The following is a 25,892-nucleotide window of genomic DNA, read 5'->3' as shown; positions in this document are numbered from 1 at the left end:
CGATTGAAGTGACTGGAGTGGGTGTTTGCCCACTCTAACTCCGCACACTGGACTTCCTCTCTGGCCCACCCTGTTGTGGGGCTCTGTCAACTTGCCACTGCTCTAGACCAGCCCTAGCTAAGAATATTGGCAAGAACTAAAAGCCCTGAGCCGCATGACAGGACTAAAGCAGATTTAGGAGGCACAGGCGGTGTCTTTGCAGAGCAGAGGTACACAGGGCTCTTTCTTTTGGAACCCCAAAAGAGTGGCCCCGCTTATCAGAAGTGCTCTGGGCTGTCTGTGCCAAGAGCTGGTGTATGTGCCAAGGTCTGACTGCTGGCATTTCCAGAGCCCCTCAAGACTCATGCAGAATGCTGACAGAGCAACCTAAGACATTCTCTAGTTTGTGTGGGTGGGTGGGGTGGGGTGGGGGAGGGTGTCTCTCTCCCTCTCCTGCCTCCCTCCTGCTTTTGATCTCTCTTTGTTGTATTCATTTACAGTGGCTGCAGGTCAAATGCCCATGGAAGGGGGAGGGGCAGATGAGAAGGAAAACTGGATAAGGATCAGGGAGTCTGAAATCTTGAGCAAATCACTTCCCTTGCTAGTCTTCATTTTTCAAATGAAGCTAGTCCTGACCCCCCTGTTTTCCTGGGGTTGATGAGAAAATTTATGTGAAATGACTCTCTGGATTATAGCAAACTACAGGATGTGAAGGGGAGGTGTGGTAGTGTCAGACCTGGGCTCCTGGGATTCTTATGAGATTTAGAACTAAGAATGCACATATCAAAGTGGCAATAACAGCACATGACTGAGGATTCTAATCCTGAAGAGACTTTGGGTGTATAAACATGGGTTTGTAGATGTTGACATTAGCAAAATGAATGAATAAATGAAGTTTTTATTGTTGGCTTTTGAGACTGGGACTCATGTAGCCCTAACTAGCCTAGAACTTGTTGTGTAGACTAGGCTAGCTTTGAGCTCACAAAGATTCTTTTCCAATCTCCAAAGTGCTGGGGATTAAAGATGTGTGCCACCGTGGCTGGCCATGATCAACTTAAAAAACAAAAAGAAACCATGAGTCCAAAAAGACATCATTTTTCTGTATCCTCACTCTGAAGCAACCATTTAGTTTAGTATCACCGCCCTTTTCTTATTTTATGTAGTGTAGTGTGGGCTGGACCAAACTCACTATGAAGGTAAAGATGATCTTAGACCTCTGAGCCTCCTGCCTCCACCTCTGTATGCTTGGATTGCAGGTGTGCCACCGTGGCCTGCTTGTTTATTTTGTGGTGCTTGGATCAAAGCCAGGGCCTCACAGCAGCTAGGCAAGACCTCCACCACCGAGCTGCCTCATACCAACCCCCAAACAACAACAAAAAGGGCGCTTTTTAACATTTAGTATCACACATACAGTAACTTAACAGTCCTTATCAATTAGCTTAACATACATGTCTTTCCAGTCAGAGCCAAACAAGACCATGTATTTCTATATTACACTTTTTAAAAAAAGGGTCTGACTATATATTGTCCTTAAACTCCAAACCCTCCTGCCTCAGCCTCCCAAGTGTTGGAGTTTCAGACCTGGGCAGATTGTTTACTTTTGAAACAATGTCTTTGCTCTCCAGAGCCCCTCTGCATTGTCTTTGAAGTGGGCAAGATTAAGTGGCTGTCAGCCATGAATGCTCTGACTTTGAAGACTATCTTCCTGCAGCTCTGAAATTTGAGATCCTTTCCTATCATCTCCTTCCTCCCTCCCCCTTTCTGTCCTGGAACTCCATTTAGTGCCATGATGAACTTCCAGGATTGTTCTAAAATCAAGATATGTTCTGCCTTGTATGTCCCTCTGCATTGTGAACTGTCCTCCCCTCACTCAGTCCTCCCCTCACTCTGTCCTCCCCTCACTCTGTCCTCCCCTCACTCTCTGTCCTCCCCTCACTCTCTGTCCTCCCCTCACTCTGTCCTCCCCTCACTCTGTCCTCCCCTCACTCTGTCCTCCCCTCACTCTGTCCTCCCCTCACTCTGTCCTCCCTCACTCAGTCCTCCCCTCACTTAGTCCTCCCCTCACTCTCTGTCCTCCCCTCACTCAGTCCTCCCCTCACTCTCTGTCCTCCCCTCACTCTGTCCTCCCCTCACTCTGTCCTCCCCTCACTCTGTCCTCCCCTCACTCTGTCCTCCCCTCACTCTCTGTCCTCCCCTCACTCAGTCCTCCCCTCACTCTGTCCTCCCCTCACTCTGTCCTCCCCTCACTCTCTGTCCTCCCCTCACTCTGTCCTCCCCTCACTCTCTGTCCTCCCCTCACTCTGTCCTCCCCTCACTCAGTCCTCCCCTCACTCAGTCCTCCCCTCACTCTGTCCTCCCCTCACTCAGTCCTCCCCTCACTCTGTCCTCCCCTCACTCTGTCCTCCCCTCACTCTCTGTCCTCCCCTCACTCTGTCCTCCCCTCTGTCCTCCCCTCACTCTCTGTCCTCCCCTCACTCTGTCCTCCCCTCACTCTCTGTCCTCCCCTCACTCTGTCCTCCCCTCACTCTCTGTCCTCCCCTCACTCTGTCCTCCCCTCACTCTGTCCTCCCCTCACTCTGTCCTCCCCTCACTCAGTCCTCCCCTCACTCTGTCCTCCCCTCACTCTGTCCTCCCCTCACTCTCTGTCCTCCCCTCACTCTGTCCTCCCCTCTGTCCTCCCCTCACTCTCTGTCCTCCCCTCACTCTGTCCTCCCCTCACTCTGTCCTCCCCTCACTCTGTCCTCCCCTCACTCTCTGTCCTCCCCTCACTCTCTGTCCTCCCCTCACTCTGTCCTCCCCTCACTCAGTCCTCCCCTCACTCTGTCCTCCCCTCACTCTGTCCTCTCCTCACTCTGTCCTCCCCTCACTCTCTGTCCTCCCCTCACTCTGTCCTCCCCTCACTCTGTCCTCCCCTCACTCTGTCCTCCCCTCACTCTGTCCTCCCCTCACTCTGTCCTCCCCTCACTCTCTGTCCTCCCCTCACTCTCTGTCCTCCCCTCACTCTGTCCTCCCCTCACTCAGTCCTCCCCTCACTCTGTCCTCTCCTCACTCTGTCCTCCCCTCACTCTCTGTCCTCCCCTCACTCTGTCCTCCCCTCACTCTGTCCTCCCCTCACTCTGTCCTCCCCTCACTCTCTGTCCTCCCCTCACTCTCTGTCCTCCCCTCACTCTGTCCTCCCCTCACTCAGTCCTCCCCTCACTCTGTCCTCCCCTCACTCTGTCCTCCCCTCACTCTGTCCTCCCCTCACTCTGTCCTCCCCTCACTCTGTCCTCCCCTCACTCAGTCCTCCCCTCACTCTGTCCTCCCCTCACTCTCTGTCCTCCCCTCACTCTGTCCTCCCCTCACTCTGTCCTCCCCTCACTCTCTGTCCTCCCCTCACTCTCTGTCCTCCCCTCACTCTCTGTCCTCCCCTCACTCTGTCCTCCCCTCACTCTGTCCTCCCCTCACTCTGTCCTCCCCTCACTCTGTCCTCCCCTCACTCTGTCCTCCCCTCACTCTGTCCTCTCCTCACTCTGTCCTCTCCTCACTCTGTCCTCTCCTCACTCTGTCCTCCCCTCACTCTGTCCTCTCCTCACTCTGTCCTCCCCTCACTCTCTGTCCTCCCCTCACTCTCTGTCCTCCCCTCACTCTCTGTCCTCCCCTCACTCTGTCCTCCCCTCACTCTGTCCTCTCCTCACTCTGTCCTCTCCTCACTCAGTCCTCCCCTCACTCAGTCCTCCCCTCACTCAGTCCTCCCCTCACTCTCTGTCCTCCCCTCACTCTCTGTCCTCCCCTCACTCTCTGTCCTCCCCTCACTCAGTCCTCCCCTCACTCAGTCCTCCCCTCACTCAGTCCTCCCCTCACTCTGTCCTCCCCTCACTCTCTGTCCTCCCCTCACTCTCTGTCCTCCCCTCACTCTGTCCTCCCCTCACTCTGTCCTCCCCTCACTCTGTCCTCCCCTCACTCTCTGTCCTCCCCTCACTCTGTCCTCCCCTCACTCTGTCCTCCCCTCACTCTGTCCTCCCCTCACTCTGTCCTCCCCTCACTCTGTCCTCCCCTCACTCTGTCCTCCCCTCACTCTCTGTCCTCCCCTCACTCTCTGTCCTCCCCTCACTCTCTGTCCTCCCCTCACTCTGTCCTCCCCTCACTCTGTCCTCCCCTCACTCTGTCCTCTCCTCACTCTGTCCTCTCCTCACTCTGTCCTCCCCTCACTCTGTCCTCCCCTCACTCTGTCCTCTCCTCACTCTGTCCTCCCCTCACTCTGTCCTCCCCTCACTCAGTCCTCCCCTCACTCAGTCCTCCCCTCACTCTCTGTCCTCCCCTCACTCTCTGTCCTCCCCTCACTCTGTCCTCCCCTCACTCAGTCCTCCCCTCACTCTCTGTCCTCCCCTCACTCTGTCCTCCCCTCACTCTGTCCTCCCCTCACTCTGTCCTCCCCTCACTCTGTCCTCCCCTCACTCAGTCCTCCCCTCACTCTGTCCTCCCCTCACTCTCTGTCCTCCCCTCACTCTCTGTCCTCCCCTCACTCAGTCCTCCCCTCACTCTCTGTCCTCCCCTCACTCTGTCCTCCCCTCACTCTGTCCTCCCCTCACTCAGTCCTCCCCTCACTCTGTCCTCCCTTGCTTGCAGTCCTCCCCTCACAGTCCTCCCACTGAAGTGTTAGCTTCTGCACTGATGCTGTCAATTCTTAAGAGCTCAGGTTTGTTAGTTTTCTCTGTGCTTTATGGAAACTGTTCAGAATTCCTCAGGACAGGAGTTTATAAAACCCTTCCCATTTGCCTGACTTTCTTGTGTTTACTGGATCTATTTTCTCTTGAGTTTAGTCTTTGCCATGCTGATGGTTTTCTTGTAATGATGCTCTTGGCTGTTCTTGATCAATAATGAAAGACTCCTTTTAGCAGATAGGTCTTAGCTTCCTTTGGAGTTGGCTGTCTGCCTCATAAGCCTCTTCTTCCTGGGAAATTGTTGGACACCCTCTGTGTGGAAGGAGTGGTTTACTTCAGGGCACAGGAGTAGGACCGGCAGGTAGATTGAAATCTCTCAGATGTTATAATAAGGAGACCAGGTTCCTGGGAGAAGCCTTAGACCACCGTACTTGTATATTAGGAGCCCCTGTCTGCCTGTCGTTCTGTAGAGCTTCCAACCGTGTTGCCGGGGTAGGGCTGGGAGCTGGCTGGCCAGTTCGATCCCCTAAGTCCTCCATTACTGTCACTTCCAGGCTGAGACCCTCCTTGGGGTTCCATACAGCAGTTTGCTTCTCATGTCCCACAATGCACACCACCATGCCTGATTCTGGTGCTGCTTTCCTTAGAAACTACTTGAAGGGAAATCTCTTGTTCTTTAATGATCCTTTTCCAGAGGGAGGGCCTTATTTATAGTGTACAAGGTTGTGTGTGTGTGTGTGTGTGTGTGTGTGTGTGTGTGTGTGTGTGTGTGTACCTAGCACTGTTTGAGGCACTTGGAATGGATATATCAGAGATGTTTTAGCCTTTTCAGTCTGGTAGGAGAGCACATAGCAGGTACTTAAAATAACATGCTTAGAGGAATGAGAGATCATTCCAGCATGAGCTAATGTGGCTCCAAACAAGGCCTCCCCAAGAAAGTGACATTTAATGTGGTGTCTGATTAACCAGAACCAGAGGGCAGGGGCAGTCAGAGTGGCAGGCGAATAAGACTCCGGGCAGTCAGGCTGGCTCCTGTTCAAAGTGTAAGACTCTGGGCAGTCAGCCCCCAGAAAACCTTCTGGGAGGGTATACCAGATGGTGCAGTAAAGTGCTTGCTTTCCAACTGTGAGGACCTGAGTTCAGATCCCGGAAGTCATGTCAAAAGCCAGTGGTGGTAGCCTGTATTCTATAAGCCACAGTGAGGAGAAGGTTGATGCCTGGAAGGTCAAGGGCTATTCTGGCTTATGTGGTTAGTTCAAGCAAATACACTGAATGTGGCTTTGTGACTCCTGTGGGGTCAGCTGCTCTCCTTCCCACGTGATTCTCCGTTCTGATTCCCACTCTCTGTGGAGCTGTGCACTCGGAGGCTCCTGGTGTCCCCTGCATGAGGGGTGATGGGGAGCTTTCTTGCCTTTTTTCCTGGTCTATAGATGCCCATTTTTTTACATATGTAATTATTATTATAATTGAAAAGATAATGGCAAGAAATTCTTTTTTCTTTTTGGTTTTTCAAGACAGTGTTTCTCTGTGTAGCCCTACTCATCCTGGAACTTGCTCTGTACACCAGACTGGCCTCGAACTCAGAGATCCACCTGCCTCTGCTCTACCACCCAGCTAAGAAATTCTACTTTCAGGTGTAAATCTCAGTATTATGTTTTTTAGTTGTCTAAAATAGCATGACCTTTGTAGCTTTGTGGCACAGAAAACAAGTAAGTTGTCAATCTGACATCTGCTCTTACAGAGAGCCTGGGTTAGGTTCTCAGCACCTTCACTGTGGCTTACCACCATCCCTAACTCCAGTTCCAGGGGATCCCATGTCTTCATCTGACCTATCCACATAAGCACCAGGCACACACATGGTACACAAACATGCATGTAGGCAAAACACTCATACAAATAAGATAAAATAAATCTAAAAAGAAATAAAGTGAAAAGTGATAGAGGAAGACACGCAGCCTAGATCTCCGACCTCCACATACATGTGTCCACATGTACACACACCTACACAGACATGTATTCACATACAGCACACATACAGAACTTATTAGGGAAAGTGCTGTTATGATCCCATCCTCCATTGGGCAACCAAGGCACAAACCGATTACCCAAGGTCATCCTCTGGGAGGAAGGCAGGGCTACTAGGACCCCACATCTCTCCCCGATGTTCCTGTTGCTCCTGCAGCATTTTCAGGCTGGTCGTTTTTATTCCACCACAGTTCACCAACTTGTTCCAAAGCCTTCTGATTGGCAAACACCCTCCCATGAAGAGCCTGTTTGCTTGAGTACTGATAAGCATCAAAGTTTTCTAAGAACTAATTAAAATTCCTATTAAGTTACAAAGGGCTACAGCCTTTCCCATCTGCCATAAAGAGCTGCGTCCAGTAGAATTCCATATCGCCCGTCCCCATGGAAATAGCACGCACATAGATTGGCTCTGCCCCTTTGGGGAAAGGCAGTTAAAACCACCCAGCATTTTGGTAACAAAGCCAATAAGCCCACCCTCTGATCTGGTGGACTAGAGTGTTCCCTTTATCAGGCTGGGTGGGATGTCTGTTTTAAGAATAGCATTGGCACATGTGTGACATTCATTCTGACTTAGTCAGGAGCTAAGAGCCATGGTTTCTAATTCTGGCCCTTTTGTTTTCAAGCTGTGTGACTTTAGGCATGTTACAAAACTTCTCTCTTTCATTTTCTTATTGAGAAAGAGAATAATAATAATAATTCTCCTAGGGGTGTCGTGAGAATCAAAGTAGATGATGTACAACAATGAGAGCTAACATCTGCCCAGTACTTGGTCTGTACTGACCGTTGTCTCATTTCCCATGAAAGTATCACTTCTCAAAATCCTAAAATGGAGCCACTAGCATCTCATTTTATAGATGGAGAGAGAGAGGGAGCGGAAGCGGGGGAGAGAGAGAGAGAGAGAGAGAGAGAGAGAGAGAGAGAGAGAGAGAGAGAGAGAGAGAGAGAGTGTGAGTGAGTTACGGAGGACCCAGATCCTGTGTCTGACTCCTGATGGGGCTCATGGTCCCTGCCCAGGTCTCCTTACTTCTCACAGGCGAGAGTGGAGAGGTTTGCCCATCTCCCTGGTGGAGCACACTGCAGAGGCAACATTCTTGTTATCTAGCCTAACCATTGCTGGGTTTGTCCCTAAGGACAGTTAAATTCTCATACTTGTTTATCTTATCTAGTAGTTTATGTTGTCTCTTTTCATGTCCCCTGGGATGCCTTCAGTGAGTTCTTCTGGGTTTTCTCCCAGAGAAATGTCTTAGCTCCACTGTGAGGGCCCAGGAGCCCACAAGGCCAGGCAGGCATCTTGGGCCTGTGGGAGAAGGGGTTTCTTCCTGCTCAGGCATGTGGCTGGGAGCCTGGAGTAAATGCTCCAAGATGAATTGATAATAAACTTTGTACACACTGGCTTCCAGTGGGATCTCAGGCAGGACAGACACCCAGGTCGTCATTGCAGTGATGAAGGCAAAGTCCAGTGACTTGCTTGAGGCAGGGCCAGGATCTGAAGCCAGTGCTCCAGGCAGCAGAGCAGTGCTGTGGCCCAGCCTTTCCTGTGTGTGCGTGAGGACATTAGGACACACACATGCTGTGCCCAGCACACTCCTAGAAAGCTGGAGAGACGAAGCACCTTGGAGGACTGGGCAGAGAGGAAGAGATGGAGGAGGATAGAGAGGTTTCCTGCCTAATTTAGCACTTTATACACCAAAGAAATGAATGGAAGCACAGCAGAGTGCCGGCAGCCACAGTCTTCCCAGTGACTGAGAAGCAGAGGGATTTACGCCTGGAGTCCTGGAGTCCTGGCACCGACCCGCCGCATAGGAAGCCTTTTGTCACCGAGGCCTCAGTGTTGAAAATTGAAGGAAGGATGTTTGACAAATGTGACGGGCCTGGGATTCAGTTACAGCCCCCCGGTTCATTGTCCAAAGGAAATAGATCTCTCCCGTGGACAGAGATGGAAAGTGAGCAGCAAGTGGGTTGAGTGGTTGACATCATCAGGCCGAGAATTGGATTACAACAAATGGGGACTCACTTGGCCAGAGATGTGGGAAACACCCTCCAAAACCTCGAAGTGCTTTTCATTTAGGAGACAGAGAGAGAAAGGGCAGGAACGAGCTGCCTACTGCTCTCTGCACGGCCCTTCTTGAACTCTACCTCTGTTCTGACCCAGGACCTCTGCACTTGGAGGAGACTTGGCTCCTGTGAGTACAACCGCACTGTCTGCCCCACCCCAGCCTGCCGCCCACAGAGGGTCTGTTTCTGTGCTGTGATGGTGGACAATTGCTTCAGACATTACAGCTGTCGCTGCATTCTCCCAGGTAGGCTCCATCCCCACAGGAGGCTTTCTCACCACATAGCTTCAGAAGTCTCCACAGCCTTCAGGGCACCTCCTTGCCCACATACAGGCTAAAAAGCCAAGTCTAACTGTAGAAATTGCTATCTGTAAATTCTAATAGTTTTCTGATTACAGAGGCTTTTTAAAATTTCAATTAAAAAAGTTTTACAATTCTTGAGAGACATTTCTCACACACATAAAATTGATATATTAAAATTCCTAATTCTCTCAAGTGCTGGTAATGTGTTAAATGGGTTAAATTTCAGATACCAACTTGTTTAGGTTCACAAAGGCATCTCCCATGTACTGTAACAATTGTGTGGAGAGCTCCAGGCTCAGAAGGAGTGATCTTTAACCTTGGCTTTCTGCTTTCTTCCTTGACCATATAAGCCCTTACTCTTTCCTTCTCTTGGCATCTGTTTTCAGGTTTTTAAACAAGGCAGGTTACTCTGTGCAGAGAGGAAGGGAGGGGCCCTTGTTACCTCAAAGATCCCTCTGTAGGTCTTATCTGAGGTCCTCAGGTGGCTAGAGATGGCTTATGGCGTGGTGTGTCCCATCTCCCCAATTAGCAGATTAAATAGATTTGATATTTGAAAATTACTATATTTTTATGTGTGTGAGTGTTTTCCTGCATGTATACTCAGGACCTGCCTGTACTATATTTGAAAATTACTATATTTTTATGTGTGTGAGTGTTTTGCCTGCATGTATACTCAGGACCTGCCTGTACTACTTTCATGTCCAGTGCCTGCAGAGGCCAGAAGTGGAGTTACAGACAGTTTTGAACCAAGCAGGTTAAATGTACTTGAGAAGTTATAGCTAAAAGGAAAATATTGGAAAGCAAAAACAGGGATAGAATAGGTGTAGCTCAGGGGGAAGCACTTGTCCCCATGTACACAGCCTCCCAGGTTTCCATCACAAAAAATAAAGCTACATGTAGTAAGGAGCCATCCTTGGGGAAGTATATGGCCTGCGCAAGGGTTTGATACACTTGGACATAAGTTTTCTCATTTGAACCTAAATGAGGGGACAAAACCAGATGATTGTGTGTATGTTTCTTTCTTCTGAGGCTGACCATTATAGCTTTTGAAGCAAAGTGCCCTAGGTTTTCAGTATTCCAAAATGGCTAAAAACTGGCTGGGTGGGAAAATCAAGAGGACCCTGGGCAAGAGACATGACTCTGAGTAAGGTGCTTGCTTCTATAAGCACAAGGACCTGGGTTCAGATCCCTAGCTTGTATGAACAAGTCAGGTTTAATGGCAAGTTCATTTATGTTCGAGTCCTTGGAGGCCAGAGGGCACTGATAGCATCCCTGGAACTGGAGTTAAAGGTGTTTGGGAGCTACCTGGGAGCTGGGAACCAGACCTGGGGCCTCTGGAAGAGGATAAATGCTCTTAACTGCTGAGCCATCTTTCCGGCCTTAACAATTCCATTTCAGCTGAAAACCTACCACTCTAGTTTTTAATTTGGCAAGAAAGATGAGAGATGGGAGGGGAAGGAAAAGTTCCCTGTACTTGCCTCTGCGCCCTTTCTTTTAGTCTGGTGTCCTGGCCACTACTGCTGTCGGGAAAGGATGTCCACAGATGCAAACAAAGCAAAGGTCACTTGTCCTTCCAGGTCTTGTTAATTCCTTATCTTTAGGGCCATCAGAGACCCCAGTCCTCAGGAGGATGTATTGTTTGGAAACTGTCTGAAGTAAGGCCAGAGTCAGAGGGAGAGCGCTCACAGCCACTGGGCATATCTTAGAGCTGCAGACCTTCCCAGTGGCTCTGCCATCCAAGGTGGCTCTAGCTTCCCGGTAGCAAGGACACTGGGAGGCTAGGCCTTTCTTCTCTGCCTCAGCTCACAGCCTGGCCCCTTGAGCTGGGGAATCTGGGTAGGGACCATCCATCTTTCTAAGGAGGTAATGAGGCCATGATGCTCTGAAAGGATGGGACTGGGGCTGCCTGGTCTCTGCCAGGAAGCAGGAGTGGACAGTGGTGAGTGGTATGCCTTCTTCATATGCAAGGTGAGGATGGCTTTAGTTTCTTGTTTGTGCTCTCAGAGCACCATTACAGGGCTTTTCCTGACACATGCCGCCCTGGTGGTGAGTGTAGGGCATCTTAGGAGTAGAGGCAGGCTGTGGAAGAGACTTTGTGTTGAGCTCTTGAGTGGGTTTCCTGTCTTCCTCAAGTGTGTGTTACATGCAAGGCCGGGCATCTCAGCTCAGCCGATAACTTTTCATCTTACAGCAGTGATGTGAGTGAGAGGTTTTCTCCATCTTAAAGAAAAAGGTACAGAGATGGGGAGCGACCTGCTCAAGTTCTCACATCTTGCAGGCGATGGAGGTAGAGTGCTGAATGAGGATGGGCTGTCCCTGCCAGCCTTGAACTTGCCCCTGAGCTGCTCTCCTGTCCATATCGCCTCCCTGGGGCTCAGTTTCTCTGCCTGCTTGAAGAGGGGCATTACACCAGAGTCAGAAGGCCGAGTGGTGTTTTAGTCTAACTCGGCCGCTTAGGCCATGTGCTTCGCTTCATTACTGTCCCCACTTGGTTTGCTATACATTCTAGTCTGCTGTCTGGCTCCTGGCCCTTTGCCACTGTGGGTTTCTGTGATCCCTGGGCTTGTTGGTGTCTAGTCTGCCTATGCTTTCAATCTAGAGTTTGGTGGGAAGGCAGGGAAGAGCACCATTTCACTCCTTAGCTCAGATGCCCTAGACAGACCTTCACTCCTCCTTTAGAACCCGTCCGCCTTTGGGCAAAGCTGGGATCACATTCAAACCTATCACACAGGGTGTCGTGGGGTGGTGGTGGATGGAAGAGAGTAAATTAGCACCTGTAGATTGGTACCAAACTCTTAAGCTGGGCATGGTAAGTCACACCTGTAATCCCAGCACTTGAAAAGCTAAGGCAGGAGAGGATCATTGTGAGTTTTAGGCTATCCTCAGCCTCAAACCTATGTAGAGTGAGTTCCAGGCTAGCGCCGCCACAGCCACCACCCAAATGACAAAACAACAAAATAAAACCAAACTGCATGCTCTAGACTGCTGTTTTACTACAGTAGGAGTTTGGTAGTGTACTTACTACAAGTCAGTTTTACTACAGTAGGAGATTGGTAGTGCACTCACAGGGTGGTATCTATGTCAGGCACCCCAGGACTGCCTCTTGGCTCTACAAACCAGGCTTCAGGGCTGCTTTCTGTTACTTGGACACCTAATTCTGAACTTCAAGTCAGCCGTCAGCATGGAGGCAGGAAGAAGAAGTGGGTGCTACTGCCTGGAATTGAGGGTCCTTGCCTGGCAGCTGGAGGAGGAAGCGGTGGGCAGCTGCAGCTGTGAAAAGCTGAGCCCACCCAGTCTCCTCAGCTGAGCTCCAGGTGCCAGAAGTGATTGCTAAGTGGGTCAGAGGTGGAAACTCTTGGAAACAGTTATTACTCAGGGCTCAAGGCTGTGCTCACCACCTCCTGGAAACTCTTCAGTGGTGCTTAGAACACTGGCCTGGCTTCCTCCAGAAAGCATGGTTTCTCTGGGAGTTGCACTCAGCTGTGAGGCCAACAAATTGTGAATTGCAGATTAGAACAAATCACTCTATGAAGCCAGCCTTTCCCAAATGTAAGAGAAGCTTTGTTGATGTTCGAATAAATTACTGCTTCCATTTGGCTCTTTAGGACAGGGTAATGGACCTTTAGAACCCCAAAAAAAGGAAGTGTCTGGTGGTTAATGCACACTTGTGTCCCAGGGCTCTAGATCAGCTCTGTATAATGCTTTATAGATGTGGTCTCCACTATTCTGTAAGTGTGTATTGAGGGTCTCATGTTGTAGAGTTTGAATGCACTGGGAAAGACCAAAGACTTAGACTCAATTTGAGTTCAAATTAAATGGATTTATTCTTCCTTCCAGCAGAAGACAGACAACAGCCTTAGAGCCAAATCAGGAGCTTGTAGTGTCAGAGGGGGTAAAGGAAGGGTTAGAGAGGTGGACCCCAGAGGTGGGCATCACAGTTATCTCCTGCTCTGTGGAGTCCACAGCTGGAGGAGAAAAAGGCTCCACTCCCTCAGTTGTTTGTCAGAGATAAAGAGACCATCTCATCCCAGACCCAGAGCCATAGCAGATTTACAAAAGCCAGAGCACAGTGGTAATTACTTCACAAGGGTAAAGGTAACGCCATTTTTCTTATCTCACATGGCCAACACTTGTAGGCACTAGGATCTCACAGGCATTTCAGGACAAAGATCAACAGCTATTAGGGGGTGCCTGGTACTGGGTTAAGTCCCTTAGCCACCACAGGGGAGTCCTGTATAAACTGTCAATTGTATAAACTGGTAAACCAGACCACCCAGGGAAACCGGAAAGAAAGGTCATTAATGACTGGGATAGAGTGGTTTCTTCCTGGGCATGCAGTAACACAGTGCCATCAGGTTAGGGCTGGCTGTCACATCCCTCAGTGCTGAGCACTGGGCTAGAGGACTAAGTGATTATAGACCCAGCCTTAGCTGTTTTCTCTTCCCACCCCTCTTCTTTTTGAGACAGGATCATATGTAGTCCAGGCTGGCTCAGACTCCCTAGGTAGCTGAAGCTGGCCTTTACTACTTTTCCTACCTCTTCCTCCCTCATGTATAATTTGTAGGTAGATGCTACCAGGCCCTGCTCAGAATTCCACATGGTTCCTGGGTTGTTACTATTGTTTGTTTTGTTTTAAGTGAAGCATTGATGTTTAAACCAAGTTCATAGCCGGGCGGTGGTGGTGGTGCACGCCTTTAATCCCAGCACTCGGGAGGTAGAGCCAGGCAGATCTCTGTGAGTTCAAGGCCAGCTTGGTCTACAGAGTGAGATCCAGGACAGGAACCAAACCAAACCAAAAAACAAAAAACCCAACTTCATGCCAGGCAAGCACCCTGCCACAGGGCTACCCCCCAAGCCCTGTGATTCAAGGCAGACAACGAGAGTGAACAGTTACTGTGGCATGTGCCACGTGGACAAACCACATGTGGAGGGAGGGCTATGGAGCACTAGGCAGTGGGGCCTCAGAGACTCTGAGCTCGGGCTGCTCTCAGCCCCCACTCTTCCTCCAGTTCCTGTGCTGACAGCTGGCAGCTCTTGGGCTACTGCTGCAGCCTAGACACTTGCTCCGTCACCTTCCTATCCCCTATGCTTCAGAGGAATGGAAGAAACTCTTCCTCACAATACAAGGTCCCTCCTGGGATGGATGGCCCCAGATTGGGAACCCCAACTGTAGGGGTGAGTGACTTGGAGTCTACAGTCAACAGTGGGTTTTCTGTTGGTTTGTTTTTATAGCATTGATTGTGATGTTCTTCCTTCTCCAGTTACAAATTTAGAACATATTTAAGGAAAGAAAGGTAGACAGTGCAGACAAATACTTAAAATAAAGCACCATTCAGTCTTTCACTTACCTGGTATCTGTCTACGTATCCCTCTCGCTATCCTCTGCTCAGACCACCATGTTTCTCCCTGGGCCTGGGTCCTGTGCATTTGTGTATCCTGGAGGCCTGCGTGTTCTGGTGGTGTCCACTATACAGGCAGAACTACCTTTTGATTGGGGAGGGGCTGCCACCTTCATTTGTCCTGCCCTGCTAATCAAAATATGGGTGTTAAGCCTCCTGAAGGGTGCTGTTGTGAGAATATGAAGGAGGGGTTGTAGCTTGAGTTTTCCTGCCTTGCCCACAGTCAGGACAAATCTCTGTCACCCGCCAGTCCCACAGCCGCTCAGACCCAACCAAGCAAACACAGAGACTTATATTGCTTACAAACTGTATGGCCGTGGCAGGCCTCCTGTTAACTGTTCCTATATCTTAAAGTAATGCATTTCTACAAATCTATACCTTGCCACGCGGCTCGTGGCTTACCAGCATCTTCACATGCTGCTTGTCCTGGCAGTGGCTGGCAGTGGCTGGCAGCGTCTCCTTCTGCCTTCCTGTTCTTTTATTTCTCCTCTCTGTTAGTCCCGCCTATACTTCCTGCCTAGCCACGACCAATCAGGTTTTATTTATTGACCAATCAGAGCAACTTGACATACAGACCATCCCCCAATACAGCCAAGTGCAGACCATCTCAGACACCTGCACTCAGGCCCATGGTCCTAATCATCCTCTTTGCAAACCTGCTGGGTAATGCCACAAGGAACCCAAGAAGGGCTCCCACAGGACATACATTAACATCCCACAGCAAGGGGTAAGAACTTTTAAATTTTTATTTTAATTTCTTTGTTTTGAGACAGGGTCTCACTATGTAGCCCTGGCTGGCCTGGAATTTGATGTGTAGACCAGGCTGGCCTCAAACTCAGATCCCTCTCTTGTGCTAGGATTAAAGGCATGCACCACCATGCCTGGCCCTGGCCAAGATCTTTTTTAAAGAGCTTCTTGGGCTGAAGAGATGGCTCATGGCTCAGCCGTTAAAGGCTAGGCTCACAACCAAAAATATAAAAAAGCTTCTATGCACACGTACAGACACACACACACAGACACAGACACACACCAGGTTACCAGCCAAGATGGTAGCCAACCATACAGTTACTGAAAATTTTTGAATTATGACCTAGAAAGTGTCTAGATCATAGCTTCATAGGCTCTCCCCCCATCTGTCTCTGTCTCTCTGTCTCTACACACACACACACACACACACACACACACACACACACACACACACACACACACACGTACACAGGAAGCACACACATAATAAATTTAGAAATTAAATGTACAAGAAAGTAACAGAACAAGAAATTAAAAAACAAAAACAAGGGCTGGAGAGATGGCTCAGAGGTTAAGAGCACAGACTGCTCTTCCAGTCTTCCAGAGGTCCTGAGTTCAATTCCCAGCACCCACATGGTGGCTCACAACCATCTGCAATGAGATCTGGCACCCTCTTCTGTATACATAATAAATAAATAAATCTTTAAAAAAAAAAAAAACTTCCAGAGGTTAAAGAAACAAAAGGCAGGCAGCTGTGGTAATGCATGCCTTTAATCTCAGCACTCAGGAGGCAGAGGCAGTCGGATCTCTGAGAGTTCGAGGCCAGCCTGGTCTACAGAGTGAGTTCCAGGACAGCCAGAAATGTTTCACAGAGAAACCCTGTCTCGAAAAATAAAAACAAACATCCAAACAAGCCCTGTTTCAACAAGCCAAACCTGTTGTCGTGTGTCCCTGAGAGTGGTAGCAAGCCTGAAAAGGCAGGAAAGAAAGTGTATCATTGAGGCCACACTTTCAGTTCATACTGAGGACATTTCTGGTGGTCAGCCGATATCCATTCACCACCTGTAGTGGGTGTGGTGATGGATGGGTGGTGTGAAAGAACACAGGAATGGCCCTTCCCAAATGAAGTTCACCCAGCGCAGGATTCGGTGTTCAGGCTTCATGAACAGGCTAAGTGAGATACAGGAGAGTGTGGGCCAGGGCTTCCTCAAAGAGGTGGTGCTGGAACAGTCAGGTGGCCTTGACAGTGAGCCAGGGGGTAAGGCATGGAGCTGGAAGACTAACCCAGGGAGAGAGAGGAGCTCCCAGGGAGGGAGAGGAGCAGGAGAGCAAGAAGATTGGAGGCAAGAAAACCTGTAGAATGTTCAGGAAGCCGAAAGGCCAGTGTAGGCAAAGCATAAGGAGTGGGGTGAATGAGGGGGTGGGGGCATGAGGGGGTGGGGGGATGAGAGGGTGGGGGGATGAGGGGGTGGGGAGCAATGAGACTGCTGAAGGGTAACAGTGCAGCCGGCCTGAACACATGGCCTGCATGGTGGTTGCTGCCATGAAGAAGCATAGAGGGCAAAGGCTGAGTGCAGTGAGAAGCAAAGCAAATATGCTTTGTAGGGTATGTGAAGATGGGAGATGCCATTGCTCTTTCATTGAAATCTTTACTATCAGTTAAGACAAAGTGAGAAGCAAAGCCCTGGAGCAGAGGAGAGCAGAGGCCCTCCGGGAACTCTGGAAGGGTTGATGCAGTCAGGCAGTTCTCTTGGCAACTGTGGCGAGCCTTGGCTCCTTTCACTCTTTATTGCTATCATTTCCTCTGCTTTCTCCTCTGTCTAAATGATTCAAACAGGGTTCACATTTCCCTTATCTGGTTCCTGGTCTCAGGGGATATGGAAGCCAGAGCATCTGCTGGGAGCAGCCAGTGAGCAGATGCTGTGGTCTGAAACATCCTCTTCCCAGCAGCAGCCACTCCCAGGATGGAATGGGCTCCCTAGAGGGGAGGGAGTTTACGTGGTAGGCTTTATTTATCGATAGGCAGGCTCTCACTTCGTAGCCTTGCTGACCTGAAGTTCACAGAAACCTGCGTGCCAACACAGAGCATTCCAGCTAGGCAGGAGCCTGTCTCAGAAAGACAGAGCAGCACCATGGAATGGAAGCCCTTTCTGTTGTGACCTCACCACCACCACCACTCCCCTCCTGCCCAAGAGTTAGGGCAAATGCAGCTTACTGTCCCACATGCAGGTATGTATATAGCTGTGTGGCATCAACACCTGTCGCCTCAGCCCTGAGGAGGAGATTGTGAGGGCAGTTGGGAGTACATAGGAAGACTGTCCCCCACAAAAAAGCAACAGTAATATATGCGATTTTACAGTTTTTTTTTTTTTACTTAATATATGCAATTTCATGATTTATTTTTTTCCCTGATTGTCCTAGAAGTAGCTCTGAACACCAGGCTGGCCTTGAACTCACAGAGATCCATCTGCCTCTGCCTCCCAAGTGCTGGGATTAAAGGCGTGCGCCATCACCACCTGGCTACAATATTCTTTTAAGCAACTAAACATTAACTTCTTTCCATGTTTGTTCTTTATACTTTGAAATGGCTGTGTAGTGTCTTGGCATACTGATACCCAGGAATCTGACTCGATCCCATATAGACAGCTAATTCCACACAGTATCTTTTACTCGTTGGAATATATCCCTGGTACAGACTCCTGAACATTGTGTTCTCTCAAAGGATGTGCTCATTCCACGTTAACAGATACTGTAACAAACTCGTCTTCCCAAAGGCTGCTCCAGTGTGCAGACAGCCCAGAGTGTGTCTGGCTCTAATCTCGGCTTCTTTTCTTCTTGTTTCTTAGACTTCCACACTGATTAATCAAGAGTGAAAAATCTGAAGAGATGCAAGCAGGAAAGAGAAATTAAACTAGGTGGGTAGCTATGCAGTTCACACTTCTGTGCCATCATATCCATGTTTGCCTACATATTTTTCCCTTTTTCTTGCTTGAAAGAAAGTCATTAGGTTCTAAATGAAGTTCAGGGGGAATTTTCGTCGCCTAAAAAAAGGCAGGTGGCTCTTAGCAGCAGTTATGTAACTGTAGCTGGAGAGCTTCTCTCCAGGTCCCACCAAGCCCCTGCAGTCCCACAACCCAGGTATAAAATAATCACTCAGACGCTTATATTACTTATAAACTGTATGGCCGTGCAGGCTTCTTGCTAACTGTTCTTATATCTTAAATTAACCCATTTCTATTAATCTATAAGTTGCCACGTGGCTGGTGGCTTACCAGTACCTTATATCTTGCTTGTCCTGGTGGCAGCTGGCAGGTCTCTCCCCTGTCTTTCTGTTTCCTCTTTTCTCCTGTTAGTCCCGCCTATACTTCCTGTCTGGCTACTGGCCAATCAGTGTTTATTTATACAGAGCGATATCCACAGCATGTAACGGCATGCTGCTTGCGGTGTCACAGGCCTGACTCCCATCCAGACATTGGAAAGACAGCTTCCTTCCAGTGTCTTAGCAGGTTTCTTCAGCCATATACCCAGATGGAGTCATACATAGCTGATTAGCAGCTTTGGGTTTGATGCCAACTTTTTCTGCATGTTTCTGTTATAAAGAAATGTTCACAACAACCAGGGCATGTTATGGGAACTGTCATTTTAAGACTTTGTTAGAGTTACCAAAACAAGCAAAGCCCAGCCCAAAGAAATGGGCACAGCCCAGCATTCTTAGGAGGAGGGATGGGACAGGCTCTTTACTTTCGGAAACAAACTGCATATACAGTGTGAATGGGTTGCCTGGAAGTGTACTACCTAGGGTCAGTAGTCTAGTTTTTATGATAGCCAGGTATTCTGGCATAGAGGTACATGGTCTAAACCAGGTGGCATGGCTGTTGGTTTTCCTTCCTCCCTCCCTCTCCCCCCCCCCTCTTTCTACCTTCCTTTCTGACACAAGGTCTTACCATGTTACTCTGGCTGGCCTGGAACTCCTAGAGATCCACTTGCCTCTGCCTCCCAAATGGTAAGATGAAAGTTGTCCATGACCACATACCCACAACACCGAAATCTGAAAATCCTGTGACTCGCCATGCATTGTTAAGTTGGGGGTATTCTGTCCACGGCCATCTGCCCACTCATGCAGGTATCAGTGGCCACATGTGCCCAGTTGACCCATGTCTACCCAGGTCTTTTCCACAACTAAAATTGTCAGAAGGTGCTGAGAGCCTGGCAGCTCGCCTCTCTTCAGTTGTGAAGAGCTCATTGGTTCTGCTGTGTTCTTCAGCCAGGGACTCGTGAGGAAGGCTGTCTTGTAGGAGCAGCACAGCTCTAATGCAGCTCAGTTTAGACTCACTCAGGAAATGGTCTTTTAGTTAAGTTTATCAGCAGGGGTGAGGTGGATACTGGATACCACAGCAGAAGTGGCAGACTTAGTCCTTGCCTTCAGGAAGCTTGAGAGTCCGGTTGCTAGATGGGTGACTTGTCAGCACTAGGCGCAGAATCGGGTGAGAAATGGTCTGGAGAGGAGCATGCCAAACAGGCTGCAGGCCTTGGGGCTTCTGGGGCAGCACAGGGAAGGTCCGGAGGCCTGAGGGGCTCGGTGCCCCTGAGGATACAGTGGTGGGCATGGGCTTTGTAACACAGAGCAGGAGCCACTGGTGAAGCGGAGTCTGCAAATGGCTATGAGTGAGTCCAGCTTATGGCTGGACCGTTATGGCTCTAAGCAGTAAGTCACTGAGTCAGGCTTCGAAAGACGACCCTTCTGGAAATTAGGCTAAGTTCATTTCCTTACCCTCCCCATCTGCCCTCATCCCCTCCCCTCAGGGCCTGTACTCCTGCTGGTGGACCTGATGAGGAAAGGTTCCATTCTGGGGAGGTGATCTCGGAGAGACCGAGGAGGTGGGTGGGTAGAGTCATCTAGTGTAAAGCCGAGTAGCCCCGTAGAGGTGGCCCTGCCCAAAGTCCCTTCATACCTGTGAGCACCGGCTGCCTTGTCTACTAAAGGATGGTAGGCATTCGCTCCTTCCTGTTTGGTTCCGCTGTGGGTGTTTTATGTACTCAGTTGGGGCTTCAAGCCCCTGTGGCTTGTTAGTCACATAATGCCTTGTTGAAATGCCCACAGGGATCCCGGGGTCCACCAGCTGCTATTTGTCCTGTGTTATGGGCCTCTCTCCCATGATGTCATCTTAGAGAGGAGTGGACAAATGCTGGCTGCGGCCTAGTGTGTGCTTGGCCATGGCCGTACAGGAGGCATGTAGAAGAGCATTATGATAAACACACCCATGCTTTGCTGTGTATCCATGACTGTCCCGGAACTCATTCTGTAGACAGGGCTGGCCTCAAGCTCACAGAGATCCTCCTGCCTCTGCCTCTCAAGTGCTGGGATTGCTTGAGCACTATCACGGCCACCTTACTTCACGCTTCTTAATCTCACTGAGTTTAGTCTTGTGAAATACCCAAATGTGACAGATAACGAAATCGAGGTTCAAAGAGGTGACCCCCCTGGTGACACGGGTGAAGTGGAAGAGCCTGTCTCTGACCACTGCAGCACCTGCAGTACTGTGTGTATTCCTGTAGACATTCAGATATGGCAGAGGCCGGGGAGAAACGAGACACGCGAGCGCCTCTCTTCTCTCTTGGCGACTAACACATGATCTAGAGCTGAGCTCTGGGGCAGCTTGTCCAGTTAGGGAGAGGAGAAGGGAGAGAAGGGAGAGGAGAGGGGGAGGGAGAGGAAGAGGAGAGGGACAGGAGAGGAGAGGGAGACCACATGGATGCGCACACATGTCCTGGAGCTCTACAAGTCCTAGGATAGAGGAGGATAAAAGCTCCATGGTTTTGGTCTTGGAAGCAACTTTTTGGATATGGCATCTAAACCACATTAAAGCTAAAGAAGTGTGACTATATACAGCAGAGGCAGAGGAGATAGACAAAAAGGAGGTAGCCAGCAGAATGAACGAAGTCATTTGTAGATCATTATATACAATAAAGATTTAAATAAAAATAAGTGACACTCATATAACTTAACAACAAAAACAAGCACCTCAAATAGTTCCATTAAAAATGAGCAGAATACTTAGTTGTTGAGGGTTTCATGGTTACTTTTTGGTTATGGTTGATTCTTTTATATTTGTTTGATAATTGGTGGTTTTTAAATTGTTTTAGTTTTCAGTGGTCTGTGTTTGGGTCTCATGTAGCCTAGGCTGTCCTTAGATTCCCTGTGTAGCTTTAGATGGCTTTGAAACTCCTGGTTCTCCTGCCTCAGTTCCCAAGTGTTGAGGTTACAGGCATGCATTGCCACACCCAGCTTTTTTTGGTCTTTGAGATGAGATCTTACCGTGTCACCCCTGCTGGCCTGAAACTTGCAGCAGCCCTATTCCCACTCTCCCCAAGTGCTGGAATACCTCTGGCTTTCTTTTTTTCTTTTTCTTTTTTTTTTTTTATTTTTGTGACAAGATCTCATCTAGCGCCAGCTGGCATTGAAGCTGCTATATAGCCAAGGATGACTTTGAGCTTTTTTTTTTTTAAATTTTTAGATTTATTTATGTGCATGAGTGTCTTGCCTGCATGTATGTCTGTGTACCACATGGATGCCTGTTACCTGTGGAGGTTATAAAAAGGCATTGGGTCCTCTAGAACTGGAGTTACAGATGGTTGTGAGCCACTTTGCAGGTGCTGGGAACTAAGCCCAGGTCCTCTGCAAGAACAAGTGCTTTTAACAACTGAGCCATGTTTCCAGCCCCGACCTTGAACTTCTGATCCTCTTGCCTCCCCAGTGCTGCCACACCTGCTTTCTGTGGTGCCAGGGGTTGAGCCCAGGGTCTAGTGTATGCTAAGCAAGCAGTACTAGCTGAGATACATTTCTATATCCAGAGCCCCTCCACATACTTAAACAAACAAACAAACCCCCCAGGGTCTTACATAGCCTTCAGTGGCCTCCAGCTCCCACTTTCTTTTTTAAAACATTTATTTAGTTAGTTTTAACATTTATTTTATATGTACCGGTGTTTTGCCTGCATGTATATATATGTCTTTGTGAGGGTGTCAGATCTTGGAAGTTACAGACAGTTGTGAGCTACCATGTAGGTTCTGGGAATTGAACCTGGGTCGCTCTGGAAGAGCAGTCAGTGCTCTTAACTGCTGAGCCATCTCTCCAGTCCCAGCTAAGGTTTTCTTTCCCTCATCTTCCTGCCTCCTGCTCCCAAGTGCTGGGATTAGTGATGCTACACACATGGTTCTTATACCTGGCTTTTTAAGTTTTCTCCTTTTTTGCTTTCTTGAAACAGGGTTTTATGTAGCCCAGGCTGGCCTTTTTTTAAAAAAAATTATTTATTTATTTATTTATTTATTTATGTATTTATTTATTTATTTTTCTATTATCAGCTTGATACAGGCTGGCCTAATAATCATAATCATCTTGACTCTGCCTCCTGAGGGCTGGAACCAGAAGTTTGTACTACTCTATCCCAATAATTACTTTCCCTAGAGTAACTTACTGACAGATGCATGGGAAGAACCTCATCTCTCTAATCATCAGGGAAATGCAACCTCAACTGCAGCAAGTTAGCCGCCTCACATGCATTAGAAGCACTGTTGAAAAAGGCTCAGCAGGAAATCCAAGAGGCGCCTGTCCATTGTTGTGGGAATGTAAATTAGTGTAGCTGTTATGGAGAACTGGCAAGGTTCTTAAAAATTAAATGTAGGCAGATTTGATGGTCCATAGTTATAAAATGAATAATAATAACAAGTCTAATGTATAGTATGACAACTAGAGCTAATAATGTGTTGGTTGCTTGAAAGTTGCTAAGAGAATAGATCTGAGGTCTTCTCATCACAAAATAGTGAGGTGATGGATATGTAATTAGCTAATTGTAGTAGTCATTTAGATGATTTAGTATATACATGTGAGTGTATTTGTTACACACATACATGTATAACATCATGCCGCACACTATGAATATATGTCAGTTTTACTTTGACTTTTACCACTCATGCTGAAAGATTTAAACATCTGTCTGGTTGATTGGAAGCCATCATTTAACCCTGTCGAGCTGCCGTATTATCTAGAGTATGGTTTACACTTTAGCACAGAAGTAAGACTGGCTGGGCGGTGGTGGCGCACGCCTTTAATCCCAGTACTTGGGAGGCAGAGCCAGACGGATCTCTGTGAGTTTGAGGCCAGCCTGGTCTCCAAAGCGAGTTCCAGGAAAGGCGCAAAGCTACACAGAGAAACCCTGTCTCGAAAAACCAAAACATTCAAAAGCCAAAAAAAAAAAAAAACCAACACAACCAAGATTTCACTCTAGTTGTGTGTGTGTGTGTGTGTGTGTGTGTGTGTGTGTGTGTATGTTTGTGTGTTAAAGCTCTATGCCTTTTATTTTTTCAACTACACAAAAGCTACTTCGTGGATTTTATTCACTTTTTTGATAATAGCAACTCCTGCCTTGAACATCTTGTGTGAGCCAAGTGCTATACACTTAATATTTCTAGTTCTAATTCAGCTATGTGGGGAAGTTGTTACCCCATTCATAGGTGAAGAACTGGGGGTTTGAAGAGGTCAGGAGTCTCCCCCTGATTAAGGAGTAGAGCCGGCATTTGAACTCTGCTTAGAGCTTTCAGCTCTCACCCTGTACTTCTGCTTCCTGCTTCTCCAGGATCGTAGAGGGAAAGTAGCACCCATTTTCTTTATCTTCCCCAGCAGTCCTCAGAGTGGGCACTGTTTTTACACATGAAGAACCCAGAGCTCAGAGATGGGCTCTGATTTGTTCCCCTGGTATCATGTGGTAATTTGTGGAGCTTATGACTCAGTTTCTCATCCACAGTTCACACCCCACCCTTACCCCCACCCCACAGTCTCCTTTCAGTGCTTCTCCTATAACCAGGGCAGAATCTACAGCCTTTTCCCTCTACTTTCTAGTAGTCCAGGATTTGGGGGCTTCCAGTCCTTCCTCCCTCCAGCCTCTCAGGACTCCAGTCCTTCCTCCCTCCAGCCCTCAGCTGGACCCTGCCCTGCTTGCAGAGCCAGGGCCTCCAGTGGAAAGCTGCCCTGAAGAGTAGAGCTCCCAGTTGCTTCCCAGTGAAGCCTGTGCACCCTGCCCGCCAGCTGCTTCCCTGTGCACCCTGCCCACCAGCTGCTTCCCTGTGTATCCTGCCCACCAGCTGCTTCCCTGTGCACCCTACCCACCAGCTGCTTCCCTGTGTATCCTGCCCACCAGCTGCTTCCCTGTGTATCCTGCCCACCAGCTGCTTCCCTGTGCACCCTGCCCGCCAGCTGTTTCCCTGTGCACCCTGCCCGCCAGCTGCTTCCCTGTGCACCCTGCCCGCCAGCTGCTTCTCTGTGTACCTGCCCGCCAGCTGCTTCCCTGTGTATCCTGCCCGCCAGCTGCTTCCCTGTGCACCCTGCCCGCCAGCTGCTTCTCTGTGTACCTGCCCGCCAGCTGCTTCCCTGTGTATCCTGCCTGCCAGCTGCTTCCCTGTGCACCCTGCCCGCCAGCTGCTTCTCTGTGTACCTGCCCGCCAGCTGCTTCCCTGCCCGCCAGCTGCTTCCCAGCGAAGCCTGTGCACCTTGCCTGCCAGCTGCTTCTCTGTGCACCTGCCTGCCAGATGCTTCCCTGTGCACCCTGCCCGCCAGCTGCTTCCCAGCGAAGCCTGTGCACCCTGCCCACCAGCTGCTTCCCAGCGAAGCCTGTGCACCCTGCCCACCAGCTGCTTCCCAGCGAAGCCTGTGCACCCTGCCCACCAGCTGCTTCCCAGCGAAGCCTGTGCACCCTGCCCACCAGCTGCTTCCCAGCGAAGCCTGGGCACCCTGCCTGCCAGCTGCTTCCCAGCGAAGCCCGGGCACCCTGCCTGCCAGCTGCTTCCCGGACACTAGGCTCGTGTCCTCTCCTGACTCAGGGCCTCTGGGAATCCCCTGGATGCATATGTTTGCAGTGGCTTGGCTGCAGCTGTCAGTTCCCAGGATGCTTTTTCTAACCAAATCTGTTTAGGAGGGCTAGCCTCTGTTCCAGCTTTTGGAATGCTGGGACCCAGAGCCCATATGTTCCTTGACACTGCTGGGCTTTGTGGGGGGACCTTACGAATCCCAGGGCTCCTGTTGTCACAGGCACAGCTTGATACATATGTTGACTTAGTTTGAGTTTCTATTGCTATGAAGAGACATCATGACCACGGCCAGCTATCTATCTGTCTGTCTATCTATCTATCTATCTATCTATCTATCTATCTATCTATCTATCTATCTATCTATCTATCTATCCATCCATCCATCCATCCATCCATCCATCCATCCATCCATCCATCCATCTATGAGTTTTCCGAGATAGGGTTTCACTGTGTAACAGTCCTGGCTGTCCTGGAACTCCCTTTGTAGACCAGGCTGGTCTCAAACTCACAGAGATCCGCCTGCCTCTGCTTCCCAAGTGCTGGGATTAAAGGTGTGCGCCACCACCGTCTGGTAACCACGGCAATTCTTTTTTGTTTGTTTGTTTGTTTGTTTATTTTGAGTAAAACCAAAACTTATTCTAAGCCACAGTCATCCTAGGGTCCCCCCTGCCATATAGCCTCCCTGGTTCTGGACCACAGCAATTCTTATAAGGAAAACATTTAATTGAGAGGGCTTACTTACAGTTTCAGAGGTTCAGTCCATTCTTATCACATGGGGAGCATGGCGGCATTCAAACAGATGTGGTGCTGGGGGAATAGCTGAGAGTCCTACATCTTGCAGGCAACAGGAAGTCAACTGACTGTCATACTGAGGGAAGCTT

General features: G+C 49.2%; 1 protein-coding gene across 9 annotated transcripts in view; it reads left to right on the top strand.

Moving 5' to 3' along the window:
* Window positions 1-25,892, top strand: part of Pkig (cAMP-dependent protein kinase inhibitor gamma) — an 82,914-nt gene that overhangs the window by 34,648 nt on the left and 22,374 nt on the right. For 5 of the 9 annotated variants that reach the window (XM_042276757.2, XM_042276760.2, XM_015999212.3 and 2 more), the window contains exon 2: window positions 17,997-18,065. The exons of 1 other annotated variant lie outside the window; for it this stretch is intronic. The gene's annotated coding sequence lies outside the window, so the exon portion shown is untranslated. Of the gene's footprint in view, window positions 1-8,513; window positions 8,948-17,996; window positions 18,066-25,892 lie in introns of those variants that run through there. 3 more of the 9 variants (XM_076571197.1, XM_042276756.2, XM_006971020.4) reach the window with 2 other exon arrangements.

The sequence above is a fragment of the Peromyscus maniculatus genome, chromosome 4 (genome assembly GCF_049852395.1).
Source record: "Peromyscus maniculatus bairdii isolate BWxNUB_F1_BW_parent chromosome 4, HU_Pman_BW_mat_3.1, whole genome shotgun sequence".
Lineage (NCBI taxonomy): Eukaryota > Metazoa > Chordata > Mammalia > Rodentia > Cricetidae > Peromyscus > Peromyscus maniculatus.
The sequence above is the reverse complement of the archived record's forward strand: the minus strand, read 5'-3'. Positions and strand labels throughout refer to the sequence as shown.